The 16,837-nt window shown below is 48.0% G+C and overlaps 1 protein-coding gene across 1 annotated transcript in view; it reads left to right on the top strand.

The window, feature by feature from the left end:
- The first annotated feature begins 1,200 nt into the window (after positions 1-1,200).
- The window catches only part of LOC147683215 (uncharacterized), a 273,042-nt gene continuing 257,405 nt past the window's right edge, over positions 1,201-16,837 (top strand). The window contains exon 1 of the mRNA XM_086943700.1: positions 1,201-1,339. The gene's annotated coding sequence lies outside the window, so the exon portion shown is untranslated. The remainder of the gene's footprint in view (positions 1,340-16,837) is intronic.

Consider the following 16,837-nt stretch of genomic DNA (forward strand, 5'->3'; position numbering starts at 1 on the left):
GTCCAAGCTCTGGGTGAGGGGGCTGCCGTGGGAGGTACAGACCACGCTGCATCCTGGTGCTGGCAATCAGAAGGTTCCGCTGTGAGTTCTTTTTGTTTATGTTTGTTACTTATTTATCTTATGCAACTAACAACCATTGACAAAGCCAATAGCCCTGGCTTATTGTCAGTAGAATGTTACTTGTATTATATATCTGGATGCAATGACAGAAGCCGCCGAATACCAGTGGGGCAGCACAGATTTTCATTTCAGGTGTTTTTAAGCAACGACCTTAATTACTTGGGGCACGCGCCCCTATGAGAGACTGCCCCCAGTTTTTTCATCCCACTTAAAGCCCTGATTTTAATCATACTATAACGGTAGAGATCAGATCCTAATGGTATAACAAGTGAAGCAGGACCTGTCGACTATTTGAAAGCAGAGACAATTGCCCATATCGTGTTTCATTCTCGGAAGCTTTTCTTTCTTCACTGCAGATACATTGCTGGTCATCTCGGAGCATAAGTATATAAAGATACTCACATTTGAATTTTTATAGTTATTACTCCGCTAAACAAGTCGTCAAACCGTTTTGTATTTATTTAGTAGGATCATTTGTGAGTCTTTGTAGTTATTATCGATTTGATATTATCAGTTCGTCTGAATTTATTAACTGAATCTCGATTAAACTATAATGAAGTAACTAAAAATATTGACAACATGCATATGTTCTGTCTCACTCGAGGGACATTTCTGCTTTGCATGGCATGGGCATTTAAAGTTTGTGATTTCTGAAAGATAGCTATGTTGTCTAAATGCGAATACCTGTGAAATAGGTGCAACCCGAGGGGAAGATCTGCTGTCTAAAATGAATGCCAGTAAAGTCGCTGTAACCAGAGTGGTAGTTCTGCTGTATGTTAACTGAGGTTGCAAGTTATGTGCCTTTTCAAGAACAGCTCTGCTGTCCGAGGCCAGAGCCTGTGAACTTGTAATGACCTTTGGGTACAGTCCGTTGTGTTAGGTGGATTTTGTTTGCTCGGTGAGACACTTAAATTGTGTCACCAATCTCAACAATCATTTGAAAATGTTGTAAAGGGCGAGCAAGTCCATACCTTCAAACGGAGGGCAATTTTTGCAGGACACAGCCTTGGCAGCGCTGCCTGGAGGGCGGGGCTTGCAGCGCAGGGGGCGTGGCTGCTCGCTGGTTAGCTGTCTGCTTCCATAGAAACGGAGGGGAGACGCTGTCAGCACCTACTGTCGGGATTCGGTCTTCGAGGGACGTGGCGAGCTTTGTCCATTTCACTAGTAGACAGTTTTTCCATTTCATGGCACACACGAGGACAATTCCTGAAATATACAGGTATTTATTTTGGTGTTCCACAGAGTTAGCGCCTTTGCACTTGACCTGCCACCCCAAAGCACGGCCGCTGCTTACATGATTTACTTGGTTGCCCGGTGTCCTGCGGGGATATACCCCTGGTGATTCGCTTGAATCAGGGTGAACCATTTCCAATTTTGGAAATTCGGTAAGTGTGTAATTTCTGGCGGAACGGGTGTGCGTTAGAGCAGTTATAGAAAGCGGAAATCTGATTGAAAACTCAGCCACACTATCATTGTGCATGCCAGTTTTTATAAACCGCACCGCCTCTGTGAATTCAGTGGCTTCTAGGCACTTTTATAATTCACCTGGAATAATACCAAAAATAGGCACGGTAGACATTTAATGTTATGTCTTTTTTGGAAGCTGCACACAAACTTGTAAAATACTTATTGGAGTAGAATGCCACGTTTCAATAAAAACAGGCATGAAGAGTGTTCGATCCCTGCAAGAGCTTAAGATCCAGTTGCCCAGGTAAAATTTTTTATATAGTTTGTACATTGGATTATACAGATGTTCTCAGAGCAAAAAAGAGGAATGTTATTGGTTAAATTAGAATACCAACTTATTGCAATAGACAGACACTATTAGAAAGCAACAAAGGCAAATGACAAGCGGACCCTTTCCCACAACTGTTTAGTAGATGTTCAAAAAAAGATATGCTGGCAGCCAGCTTACAGTAGCGGCCATATTTAACTGGTCTTGTATTTAAGGATGGGTATTGCTGGCGTTCCTTCATTCCTTTCTAAATGATGTCATTGTCTTGTAGCTTGTCTTACATCATAGACAGTTACATTCTGGAGTGATGTATGTTGAGCATTTTCTTTCTGTCAGTCCTACATTTTGATTTGCACTGTTTGGTGACGAAAGCTTACACTAGGTCCAATAAGGTTTCAGGGCTGGTGTAAAAAAGTTATAGATAGAAAAAAGATGTTGACACATTTTGTTGCACACTATCCTGCCCGCGACACCACGTGCCAGATTCACAAGGATATTTTTAAATCTGTAACCTAAAAGAGTGCATCCTATCTAGGTGTAGATTTCAAATGCTTAGTTTGGCATGCACTAGGACTAGAAATCTACACCAGTCGATGCTTTCCTGATATGCTACCAAGTAAGTCATGCAATTTTTGCAAATGTTGCTGCTTCCTCAATGGAAAATACTTCTCATGGTTCAATTCTCCTATAGGGAAATGGAGGCACACTGTGAAATTGGATTGTATTCCTTTTCTTTTTTTTTCTTCACAGGGATATAATTTTTCCCAAAAAAACCTGCTAAGGAAATGCCTCTTTTTGCACGATCACCCGCAAACCTTAGGAAGGATGCTGTTCTTCGTTTTCCGACTCTGAAAGTGCACTGAGTCCTGCCAAACATGCCTCCATGCCAGGGCACTGAGACGTAAAATGTATATGCCTTTTTGGTTCACCCACAACTGGCATAAGCTAACTTACTTATAAGGGCCTACTATATGGTACAAGGGTTACCTGGAAGTGTGGGAGCTGGTTTTTGTTGCAATGAGGGCCATTTTTGTTAGTGGAAGCCATTTTAGTTAAGCAGCAGTGCTTCGTTCACACTAACACCTTCACCCACCTCCTGAACCTCCTCCCCACCCTGCGGGGACAGTCTGATAGAATTGCCAGGGCTGCTTTGTGTTCTCAGTCCGGCCCTGGCCTCAAATAGCAGTACCAGGCCCTGGGTGTGCACATCTCAGAAGCAGTGTGCTGCAGTCGGGGACACCTGAAGGCTTGCAGGCACCCCCATCTCAGAGCCCAGTCCAGGCTGAAGGGCCTGCCAGTAGAAGGCTGTAGCCAGAAGCTTGCTCCTGTAGGCAGTTTCAGTCTGGATTTCCATTTAGGTGCGGACAGTTCCATCTAGGAAACATGAAGTAGGTATTCACAGCTTTCAAATCACATATAGTGCAATATAGAGCATCCGTAATTAGCTACTCATCAAACGTAGAGAAATCAAGATGTTTTTTCTTATATACCCATTAACCTCTAACACTAACTGTCAAGAAAGTAACTAATTGAAGTTTGTAGCAGAGAATTGTGTGCTTCAACCCCAAAACATTAGCTAACTATGGGGCAGATGTACCAACATCCTGATTTGCGAATCTAAAATCGCTATTTGAGATTTGCAAATAGGGATGTATGTAGAAAATCGCGGTTTTTTTTGCGATTTCTTAAAATTCCTTAATTGCGATTAGAAGATTGCACATCGCAATTAAGGAATAATTTCCCATTCATTTCTATGGGCCAGGAGGCCCATAGGACTGAATGGGAAGTTATTCTCAATTTGCGATTCGCAATTTGTGAATCGCAAATTGAGAATAACTTCAAGGGTGCAAGGGTGTCATAAGGACACCCTGATGCACCCCTGAAATTCACATGTGTGCGTATATGGCGCACATACATGCCCTAAGGGCACCTTCACAAATGCAAAAAAGTGCATTTGTGAAAGAAATCGCAAATTACCACCAACTTGAAGTTGGTGGTAATTTGCGATTCCTTAAGGCGGAATTGAACTTTTCTGGTGCTTCTTACATTGCATTTAAGGAATCGCAAAATTTGCGATTCCTTAAATGCAATAAAAAATAAGGAATCGCAAATTTGCCATTCCTTATTTTGCACTCAGATTTGCTACATACATACCATTTAGCAAAAATGCGTTCGCAAAAGCCGAAATTCTGCGAATTTCGGCGTTTGTGAACGCATTTGTGCTTGATACATATGGCCTTATATGTTTTATGCTGAAAACTGTTCCTTGCATGTAGTTGTTCTGCTCTGACCCAAGTTTAGATGCCCCCACAAACCTGGAAGCCATCTAAAAATCCTGGTTATGTCTATACAAATGTCCTACTCAAGGTTTGTTTGCAGTGTCACTCTTTTATTCTAACTGCAGGCAGTGGAGATGCCAGTGGTGGAAGTGGACTGCACCAAAAGTGGAAGTGGGCGGCAAACTCCAAATATCATTTTTATACCAGATTAAGCACTGGCTGCTGCAATGCATAGTGGGACAGTGACGGCCTTATGATGGGCACCGACCCCCCACACAGGCCTTCACTGTTCCACCTTGCAGTAGGAGACACTACTGGGGACAACAGGTGGGATAGGAAAGTGGCCCATAACATGCTCTATAACTCAACCAGTTCAACTTCTGGGAGACCTGCAGCGCTGAGGAAATAAATAAAGGAGGCACTCGTACTGTATGACAGCTGATGTGCTGCTGATCAATCAAGCACACTGCCAGCTCCCTTAACATTATGTGTGAGTAATGAGGATGAAATAGAAGATGCTGCCCCTCTAGGGCAGAAAACACAGGGGAGCATATGAAGCATGCACCCTGCTCACCACCTGCCTCCTTCACATTGATGGGAGAGAGAGTCCCTGAGCAGTTCTGCGTTCCTTCAAACTTAGCTTCTTCCCATTATCAGTACCCTCCATAACCCCCCTAAAATATATATTATATTTCCGAAATGGGCGAGCATCCCACAGTCCGCCTCAGAGAAAAAGATTCAGCTCTGTAAAATACCAAATATATCCCCAATGTACATAAAACATTCATTTCTGTTTTTTCACACCCAGTGTTCTTTAAAGAAACCAAACCAACCACCTTGGAGACCTTTCCTATACATAAATGGCTGAAGATCAGCCGGAGAGCTGTGTGCAGAACAGACAGTAGCACCTTGCACTGTTTTTTTGTGTGTTTTTTTTTTGTAGTGTTATATAGCGCAAACTTGACCCGAAGGTTTTGGAGCGCTTTACATGAGCACCAGTTACATTACACTGTTGCCCCAGAATGTCAGCTGCGAGGCAGAAAGAAACAGTTTCAGGCTGGAAACCGGTTTCGGGGTATCATCCCACCTCAGCCAGGCTGACTTGACTCCAGTGATATGTATACCTGTCCGTCCCACTCAAGAGGGAAAATGCAAAAAAGAACAACTGATGGACGGACGGAATGCTAATCAGTGTCAAACATGCACCCCCAGTACAGGTTCCAGGATTCTTGTTTCCGGTGCAGGGAGGACCTGGCCTGGCAATTCGGTCTGGACTGTTCCCATGGGGAGCAGGGTCAAGAGTGATTTGCATATGGCTGGGTTCAAACAGGGGTGGCGTCTTGAGCAATAAAACAATGGATTAAACACGGATCTGTGACTGGGGGCAAATGTTTGATTTGTTCAGCATTTCATCCACCATGTTTTCTTTTTGCTTTTGTCACCCTAAGTGGGAAGGGGATGCCCAGACATTGCTCTAGGGCTCACTGCGCTCCTGGATTCAAGCTAGCCTGGCTGATGAGGGGTGAGACCTAGACGCCTGTTCAGGACAGCACTCTCCCCAGCAGCGCCGTCTCTATTCCTCCTCACTCCATCCTCCTAGCCTCCACTGACCAAGGTTCGTGCCTGCAGCTCGCAAGCAGTTCCGCCATTTTTTTCCCTGCGCCGCTCCCAACGCACCTCCCGCATCCCCGCACTGTGTTGCCTTCTGGGTGATCATTTTATTATTTTATTGTGATCGTGCCCCTGTTATTGTGTGACTGCTTGTTGCCCCCTGTTTCTTCTGTATCCGTCCTGAGTGCTTGCGTGTTCATTTTCCCACCGCTGCTGCCCCTGCGGTCCCACCCACCGATCCAGCCCGTTCCCGCCCCCTACCTCTGATCCCGCCCCCTCCCCTCTAATGGCGACAGCTGGCGCGCCTAAGGCAAGCCGTCTGCGCCTAGATCGCGCCCAGCGCCAGACCCCTTGGTCCTCACAAACGCCACAACACCTGACACCGATACAACGCCAAAACACTCCACGCACTCAACGTCGGCCGATCCTCCACCTGCTTCCAGGCCTCACCGAAACTCACACACGGACCCATTCACCTGACGGAACTGCAGCTACATCAGCCAGCACACACCAGGACGGCCCGCCTATCCCACCAAAGCAGGCCACAACAGTCTCAGATGCATACTACTCAACAACCGCTCAGCCCACAAGCATGCCATCGAACTCTAGGAATTTCTTGATTCATCCTCACCAGACGTCGCCTTCCTGACAGAGACCTGGATGAACGCCTCCTCGGCGCCTGACACAGCCATAGCCATCCTGGACGGACACAAGATCACACGCAGGGACCGAAACAACAACAGACCAGGATGAGGAATCACCATCGTCCACAGAAACACCATCAGAATATCAACATACATCTATGAACACCTTCACTTCCAGATCCACGTCAATCACAACACCACCCTTAGAGGTACCCTTGTCTACAGACCACTGGGGCCCCGCCCACAATTCAGCGAATCCATCGCTGACCTCATCAGCACGCACGCCCTCGCTTCCACAGACTACATCCTCCTCGGGGACCTGAACTTCTACCTTGAGAACGCCAATGACAACAACTCCACAACGCTGATCGACAACCTTGCCAACCTTGGACTCCTACAGCTCGTCATGACACCCACCCACTCCGCCGGACACACGCTCGACCCCAACTTCTCCGCCAGCGACCACGTCACCTTTAGCCACACCACCGAACTCCGCTGGATCGATCACCACTGCATCCATTTCTCCTTCGAGAAGCACACCCCACACAACCAACCGAAACGTATCCCACAACGCAGCTGGAAAAAAGTCACAGAAGACCAGCTCATCACCACTGTCGCCAGAGACCCGAGCCCTCAGAGACCAAGCCAGTAGCCAGCAACCTTACACAATGGATCGACGACTGAGCCAGCACCCTCGCCCGATCAGGAAATCCTCCAACAGGCGAACTGACACGAGAGCCATCTGGTTCAACGCCGACCCCCAGAACTCCAAGCATTCCTGCCAAAGACTGGAGAAGCAGTGGTGCAATGACCAGACACCAAACAACCACGCAGCCCTCAAGATCACCAGATGCAAACACCACCAACTCATCCGTCTCGCCAAAAGAACCTCCTTCTAGGAAAGCATCGACAGCAAAGCAAACAACAGCAAAGAGCTCTTCAAAATTGTGAAAGAACTCGCCACCCCCAGCTCCAATGACGTACCGCCGTCACAAGAACTCTGTGACTCACTGGCTACCTTCTTCCACCACAAGATCACAGACATCCACAACAGCTTCGACACGAATACACCAACGATAGTCGACGACACTCCCGACTCAACACCCACCGAACACACCGACCTTCTGCTCTCCTGGCACACCGTCAACGATGAAGACACCATCAAAATCATGAACACCATCCACTCCGGCTCACCCTCCGAGCCCTGCCCCCACCACATCTTCAACAAGGCTAGCTCCGCCATTGCACCCCAACTCTGAAAGATCATCAACACCTCCTTCGAGACCGCTACATTCCCAGAGAACTGGAAACACGCCGCGATCAACGCTCTACTCAAGGAACCCAAGGCAGACCCAAAGGACCTCAAGAACTTCTGACCCATCTCCCTGTTCCCATTCCCGGCGAAAGTCATCGAGAAGACCGCCAACTGACCCACTTCCTGGAGGAGAACAATGTCCTGGACCCCTCCCAATCCAGCTTCCTCAGCAATTACAGCACCAAAACAACCCTCATTGCCGCCACCGACGACATCAGGACCCTGATGGACAACGGCAAAACCGCGGCCTTCATCCTCCTGGACCTCTCATTCAACACCATCTGCCACCACATCCTGCGCACACGCCTCCATGGCGCATGAATCCGAGACAAAACCCTGGACTGGATCACCTCGTTCCTCAATGGTAGAACTCTGAGAGTCCACCTCCGCCCCTTGTGATCCGAAGTCACCACAATCACCTGTGGTGTACCCCAAGGCTCATCCCTCAGCCCGACCCTCTTCAACATTTACATGGCACCACTCGCCAACATCATCGGGCACACCATCTCAACATCGTCTCGTACGCCGGCGACACCGAGCTGATCCTCTCCCTCACCAAGGAAACGGCCACCGCCAAATCCAACTGGCACAAAGGAATGAAAGCCGTCGCAGAGAGGATGAGGACCAGCCGTTTGAAACTGAACTCCGACAAGAAGGAGGTCCTCATCCTCGGCGCTACCCCCTTCGCATGGGACGACTCCTGGTGTCCGACCACGCTGGGACCCGCCCTGACACCCACTAACCACGCTCGCAAACTGGGCTTCATCCTGGACTCAATGCTCTCCATGACTCAGCAAGTCAACACTGTCTCCTCCTCCTGCTTCAACGCCCTCCGCATGCTCCGCAAGATCTACAGAATGATCCCCACTGAAACCAGAAGGACGGTCACTCAAGCCCTCGTCAGCAGCAGACTGGACTACGGCAACGCCCTCTACGCGGGAACTATGGCCAAACTCCAGAAGAGACTCCAACGCATACAAAACGCCTCTGCATGCCTCATCATTGGAATCCCTTGCCACAGCCACATGACCGCCCACCTGAGAGACCTGCACTGGCTCCCGGTCAACAAGAGGATCACCTTCAAGCTCCTCACCCACGCCCACAAAGCACTCCACAACACCGGACCAGCATACCTCAACGAACGACTCATTTTCTACACACCGAAATGCCAGCTTCGCTCCTCTCACCTGGCCCTCGCCACCATCCCACGCATCCGCTGAGCGACCACCGGTGTCAGATCTTTCTCCCACCTCGCCGCCAAGACATGGTATACCTTCCCTATCCACCTGCGATGGACCCAAGACCTGCTTACCTTCAGGAGACTCCTTAAGACCTGGCTGTTCGATCAGTAGCTGCTGCTCCTCCCTGTGAGAAGTTGGCCTGGTATATGGTGTTCACTATTCTAGTGAGCCCCTTGCACCAGTCCAAACGATCCTTATGGTCATTGGTTGTAAGTCAACCTTATAGACCAGCTATCCTAATGGTAGTGTGGACAGAGCAGTCTTAGGCTAAACTCAAGAGGGCATGTGAATCCAGCTGTTTTACCATATGCAATCCCTTTTAATACCAAATGAAAGGACACCACACAAGTTATATATTATAAAATATATGTATTTATTTCTAGAATAATCCCCTTAACTCTTTATGAGCACAGGAGCACAAGCGTTAAACAAAGAACACAGTATAACATACAATAAGCTGCACAATTATGGATAGGCCGGGTGGCCACTCAAACCATATATTAAGAAAGTGGTATAAGTACCACGTCACGAACAATGAACAGGCCTAGGGCCTTGGGAATCGCTGGGCCTACACTGGACTAATGAAGGTTAGGTCGGGAGAGGCCCACAGGATACGGGTGCAGAGTTTATAGGCAACCGCGTTTACCATACAAGTCAATGGTGCGTAAAAATCAGAAAGTTATAGGTTTCGGAGACTTCCGACTGGATTAGAACTTAGCCACTTAAAACTAGGACACTAGAGGTGTAATCCACTATAGGAGCACCGGAGTTAGATCGTTACCTCACCCACAGGAAGCGGGTGCATAGGTGCCAAAGTGTGTCGGGTTTCATCGTGAAGTTCTATGGAGCCTGGAGATGAAGATGCTGCAGGCGGCCAGGAGAGAAGAGTCCGGTTGGATCCACGGGTGGATCGAAGATGTAGAATACCTGAAAGCAGAGGGGACAGAGTTCAGGTCACTAGCCAGTGACCAGCGAGGAACCAGGAAGGAACCAGGCGATATCGGGTTGCAATCAGGTGATGTCGAGGTGTTTGTCTCCGCTGCCACGTGGACCAGGAAGGATCGAGGATGACCAGCTGCTGAACACGAGCTGTCCCACAAAGGCTCTTGCTGTCGGCGGTGTCGGTACTCGATTCGGAGTCACCAAGCCTTGGCAAAGGCAACCCACGCAGGATGCGAAGATGTCTTCTTGATCGGACCGGGAGGGTCAGATCGATGGCTCCTTTTCAGGGGAGCTGGGGCCAGTCTGGAGCAACCAGACCAGCAGTGTAGTTTTGATGTTTCGTCGTCACAGAGGCCACTAGCCAACGGGCAAGCGACCGGACAATGCGTCGAGCAGGAAAAGTGCAAAAGGGCTCCACGCAGCCCTCGGAGAATGTGGAGAGGTGATCTTTGGAGCACAGGCTGCTCGGGGCTGGGGCTTTTCAAACCCCAAAGCACAGCATCAAGGGAACCTCGGGAGCTGTACAGGAAGCACTTCATTGACTTTTCAAGATGACCGGTCCCACGTCTTTCGTCGCCTCCACGGGTCTAAGCTTTGCTAGGACTATGGATCGGGCTGTTGGAAGTCTGGGAGTCCAGGTCTTGTTGGTCTCTGTTGTTCGAGCTTCGGCAGGAGCAACGGCAAAGAAAGTCTTGTCGCGCTGATGGTGCCTGCTTGCACAGGGTGGCCACTCCTTGACCACAAGGGAGATTCTTCAGTCTTCTACGTCGAGTAGGATGTCGAAGGGTCCAGACAGTGGCGGCTGGTGACATTTTAAAGTGGTAGGGCGGGAACGTTTGGGATGAGCACCCTATAGCGAGTGAGCCCAGGAAAGGGGGGGTCTCCCCCGGGAAACTTTGGGGAAAAAAGAGAGGGCAATGGCTAATTTTCAAGCAAATTTGTCACCAGGCGGGCCCTGTGTTTTTGTTGTTAGTTTATGTCCTGGCAAATGGCTTGAATTTTACTGGTTACATTTGTCTGCGCCTGAGGTCAGAAAACCAGTGAGTTTATTATGTAGGCTGCATGCAAGCCATTTGTCAGGTCATAAAGACAGCAGACAGGGCTGAGGCCAGGGCTCATGACGAGTCAGATGGAATGACACGGCAGCTCAAATTAAGGTGGATGATTCTACAAAGAGAGCAGCGGATTTTGCTATTTTCTCCGATGAAAAAGTGAAATCACTTGTGGATCAGGTCGCTCATCCTACCCCTCCAGAGGAGCGCAAATCCTTAGCCATTTGGCAGAGCTTTGACCCCATATCTGAAGATGCCCTTCTCAAGTGCATACGAGAAACAAAGCCATCCAACCATTCTCTTGACCCTATCCCCAGTGCCATTGCCATTGACTTCTATACCCATTCCCTCTCCTATTGGACCACTCTGATCAACCTCTCCCTCTGGCAAGGCTCCCTTCCTGCCTCCTTCAAAACTGGGCAGGTCACCCCTCTTCTGAAAAAACCCACTGCTGATGCGAATGACCTCAACAACTTCCGCCCCATCACTAACATTCCCTTTCTGGCGAAGATCACAGAAAGATGTGTAGCAAAACAACTCTCCTGTCATATCAAGGACAATGATCTTCTAGACCACTGTCAGTCCGGCTTAATCCAAAACTGCAGCACTGAAACAGCCCTACTGCAAGTGGTTGATGATGCGTTGAGGATACTCGATTCAGGGGGGTCCTGTCTTCTAATTCTCCTTGACCTTTCCGCAGCCTTTGACACTGTCAATCACAACACCCTCCTCAATATTCTTCAACAGAGAATGGGCATCGAGGGCACTGTGCTTAAATGGTTTGCATCCTTCCTTTCTTGCAGATCCCAAATGATCAAAATAGCGAACAGTCTTTCACCTCCTGTGGCGGTAGATCAAGGTGTTCCCCAAGGCTCGATACTTGCTCCCACACTGTTCAATCTCTATTTAGAACCACTGGGAAATCTCCTAAGTAAATCCGGGATTCACTATCATCTTTATGCTGACGACACTCAACTCTACCTCAAGATTGCCTCTACTCACGATCTCTCCATCCTAAGCTCCACTCTCGACTCCATTCAAAACTGGATGTCAACTCATCAACTGATTCTGAATCCCTCCAAAACTGAATTCCTCCTCTTCTCCTCCTCACTCTCTCCTCCCCCAGTTCAATCATGGATGGATCAGATGAATCTACTAAACAATAAACCCATCATTGTCGACAGCGCCAAATCCCTTGGTGTCATACTAGACAAAAAACTCAATCTAATTCCCCACATCAATTCCATTGCGAAATCAGCACGATACCAACTGCGCCTTCTTTGGGGAATCCGTTGCTTCTTCGCGGAGCGGGACCTTATAACCCTGGTGCAAGCACTGGTCCTCTCCAGACTCGACTACTGCAATTCTCTTCTTACTGGCCTCCCCAAATCCCACTTGTCCCCACTTAAGTCTGTTTTCCACTCAGCAACTCGTTTCATTTATGGGGCCAAAAGAAGCGATCACATCACACCGATGTTATCTACCCTCCGCTGGCTTCCCTTTGAGGCTAGAGCTATCTACAAGACCGCTTGTATCACCCACAAAGCCCTGCACTCCTCTTCTCCTCTCTACCTGGCGAATAAACTCAAACTCTCTGGAGGTTCTAGACCTTCACGCAATGCGGAGAATCTACTGCTTGAACCTCCCACTTTCAAGAAGGAAAGAACGATGGCCCAATCCTTTTCAGGCAACGCAGTGAGAATCTGGAACTCATTCCCGCCTCAGCTCCGGACCACCGCCTCCTCCCAGGCCTTTAAAAGGGACCTCAAAGCTCTCCTCCTCCAGAGACACCTCCAAAAGTAACTCTCTTTTATCTGAAGGAAGATCTCCCACTACTGATAATTTCTACTTCTCATGTCCATGGAAGTGCCTTCCCAGTGTGTTCTTGCGGTTAGAGTGTTTGCCTTTTATTGCAGTATTATCCATGTACTTGTGTTTGGTACCCTCTTGCAACTTGCACTCACCACTTTGCCCCTGTAACACACGGTTTGCTTCCTCTCACATGTTTTTTACCTTTGATACTTGCACAAGTGCCACTTTTGCCTACGTAATCGTTTGTTCTTGTGCTTGAGTGTCTAACATATATTGCAGTATTATACCGCAATTTATACTCTATTTTCTCTTGTAGCCTGCACACTTGTCACTTTTTCCTCCTGTGCACTTTTTACTACCTCATGTATGTTTGGTAGCCCACATTTTTACTACCTCATGTATTTTGTTTGCTCACAAGTGTCACAATTACCGTGTCTACCTCATGTATTTTTGGTTTCTCACAATTTTTACTACCTCATGTATTCTTGTTTGCTCACAATTATCACTTTACCGTATGTAACGTAACGTATGCCTCTGCAATCTGTTGCTCGTGTGTTGTTCTCAGTTTGTATCATTTCTGTTCCTATTGTGAAGCGCTCTGACACCTTCGGGTAAAGTCCGCGCTATGTAAAATTGCATAAATAAATAAATAAATAAATACAATTCCACAGTGAAAAACTATGAAACAGCTTGCAGTGGCCCCTCTCTCTCGTGTGTAAATCACATTTTTCACAATAATAGTACTAAGCCAGCTCTCTGGAGGTCAGAGTGCTGTGCAATGAGTTTAAACGAGTGGTTACTTCAGCCAATACATAACCCTTCCTTATCCCGCAGAACAATTGGTTTCACAATCACGGGCACAACAAGTTTATGAAGGAACACACAAGACAAATTCCAATGCGCACATTAAAAAACTATGAGAAATGTCTGTTTCTGCAGAGTTAAATAACGCTAATTCGCACGGAATACATTGAAGCATTTTACATGACCCCCACCTACCTTACAAACAGGAAAGGTCACATTTTTGTTTGTTAGGCTCCAGGATTAGGTGATTTGCGCAGATTCACAGGATGTAGTGAAACGTCGAGAGTGAGACTCAACCCAGGTACCCCACCCATTTTTGAAGTTGGGAGCTCTGGCCCTTAGGCTCCATTCTCTCCACTTATTTGGACTTTGACTGTACCAATTCCTATAATCCCCACACGCGACCTAAGCACATAAGGTAGTAGAATCATATTACTTCAAAGCACAGCTGGCTGCTGGTACAAAATCAACATTATGGCACTTGGACCTCATAAAAAGTTAGAGCCACATTTTCCACGTTGTATTTTTAACATGCATCATGTATGCACATTTCACATCATGAGAGTATCTAACATATTTTTAGCGAACAGCCAGTTTTTGAATGGGGAATACCTCTCTGAAAAAATATAGTTATGTATGGTGTATTTAGCAAGTTTTAGATTACTTCAGAAACCGCCTCTGACAGTACTTCAAACTGGGTAATGGACAATCATTCAACTTCTAGGAACAAATAATCAGCTTAGTGTTCTGAGACACGCAGCATCCACATGCATAGCGCTGAACAACAGGGCAAACCCCTTGGAGGTTTGTACATATTTTACACCTCTTACAGAACCAATGTGTGCACAAACATTAAATTATAGTCGAACAGCTCAATCTTCACTAACCACATGCAATCACCGTGGACCAAAATGACTGCAGTCAATAAAAAACACCAAATCTCATAGTAGAAGGGAGCCAGAACTGGAAAGCGCTGCGAGGTCAAACAAATGGCAGAAGTGTGCTATAAAAATGATGGCAACGTATCAACTGCCCGCTCGCCGTCCAGAGTTGGACAATGAACAAACACAGACAAGACCTTAGTGATTTCAGTGACAACCCCCACTGACACATTCAAAGGAGCTGCTTAAGGAACCGGTACCTGCTGAGAGAGGATTCCAATGGCATTTACAAGAACGATTACACAATCTCTACTAATTACGCCAAACACCGGAAGAGGTTCTTTCATGCAGTCGGAGACAATTTCTCCTCTCAGTGAGAGAACTCCCTCTTGCTGACATCCGAGGAAATCATTAATCCTCCCCGGTCCGGCCTTGAGAGATACGGGTCCAAACCTTGGAACGTATCTTGATTTCCGGGCCCTTGCACCCTCTCTGGCCTTCCAGACTGCACAGACGGTGAACCATCCATAAATTACCCCTGGAAATTTTGGCTGCTTTCATCAAGGAGATTAGAGAACTAGTCAGTTTCCGTACGCCACTGCGCCTGCCTAGTAACTTCCAAAGGGGCCACTATCTCTATTAAACCAAACCACCAATACAGCAAGACAGTTGTCCATCATTAATCCTATGTCCTAAAAGCTCCATAATTGTTACACAAACGTTTCAAGCTTTAAAATCGAGTGTCTCGCACTCCCTCCCCGCCTGGTGCATGAACACTCTCTAAAGTGCACATTCAAAGCGCCGGGTATTATTTCCTGGGAAATCTCACATAATGTGAGATTTCCCAGGAAATAATACCCGGCGCTTTGAATGTGCACTTTAGAGAGGGCTGAGCAAAATGCCCATGTTAACGTTAAGTCAAACTTAACTTACCTTAGGCTCCGCTTCCCGCTTTCAAGTCCTGACTCCCGCGGCGCCGTCCAGTTTGAAATTCCCATGGTGCTCGACTCGTCGTGACGCAGCAGGAAGGCTGCAGGCAGCCTCCCTCCCCTCCACCACAGCACAGCGCTGTGATAGGTTCGGCCGGCTGCCCCCTACTGACGTCATTTCTCTCTGTATGCTGCAGCACAGCAGCATACAGAGAGCAGGGAGAGTGGGAGGGGTTACGCGAGGGCAGGGGGGAGCGGCTTGCCTACTGTGTAAATACTGTCTGTTTGGGTAGCCTCTCAGGCTACCCAAACAGACAGTATTACCAACAGTGGGCAAGCCGCTCCCCCCTGCCCTCGAGTAACACCGCCCACACAGAAACTTCCGCGTTTTCGCCGTGGGGGGGCGGCGCCCAAACGCCCCCATGGACCAGCCGCCGCTGGGTCCAGATGTATGTTTCAAAGTTTCAGTCAGGATGATCTAAATTGCATTGGCACAGCTCCTACCTTTATTCCAAATCAAGGGGCTGGAACACCTGCTAGGTCCCTCCTGTGGGTGGGACCCAGGAAGGGGGTGGTTACACCCCTTTCCCTTTGTCCAGTTTCGCGCCAGAGCTGGGGCTGGAGTGCCCCAGCACCGGTTTGAACTGGACTATGCAAGGGGTGCCTTGTGCGCCCCAGGCAGTGTCTAGTTTCATTCAACCCTCCCTGCTACAATCCACTATCTCCTGTCTTGGGTGGTGTAACACCTCCCTGTGACAGTATACCATTTGTCCAGGCCTCCCCTGCCGGAGTTTCGGTCAGCAGCAGGAGGCCAGACTCGTGTCTGTGGCAGTAGCATCCATTTTGTGATGCTGGGGCTCTGGTTAGATTTAACCGCGTTCAAGCAAAGTAACATGTCTTCTCCCTCTAGAAGGGTGGAATGCTACCCCCGTTGCCAGAACTGGCGAGGGGGTAGTATTCCAAAGCGTATGACACCTTACACGACATGTTTTGATAAAGCCAAACCAAACTTAGCAAGTAACTGCGAGGATTATAATGCACTTAAGAGTATATGGTATGGCAATATCCCAGAACAGCAAAGGGAGTTGGTCCCGAAAGCTGAAGACAGGCTCAGCTCATGCTAGAGCACCATCTCACATAAAACCAAGCACTCTGCCTCCAGGATTTATAAGGCCTGCCATAGGAGTGACTTATAGGTGCATATGTGTCCAGATATAGGTTTAGATATAAGTATACTATATCTAAGGAAGGGGTGTTTACACGACCTTGCCCTAGTTGAGTGATCAGCCAGTTGTCAGTTTGGATAGCCAGCCAGGGGTGGCAAAAGATATGCTGCAGCCCCTGGTAGGCCTTGGATGCACCTATGCCCTGGGTACCTATAGTACACTGTACAGGGGCCGATAAGGTGACCCAATGTCCAATTGGTTATGTACCTAAAGTACATGGATGTGAATTTTAGAGAGAGAACAGCA

Source organism: Lissotriton vulgaris, chromosome 11 (assembly GCF_964263255.1).
Source record: "Lissotriton vulgaris chromosome 11, aLisVul1.2, whole genome shotgun sequence".
Taxonomy (NCBI): Eukaryota; Metazoa; Chordata; class Amphibia; order Caudata; family Salamandridae; genus Lissotriton; species Lissotriton vulgaris.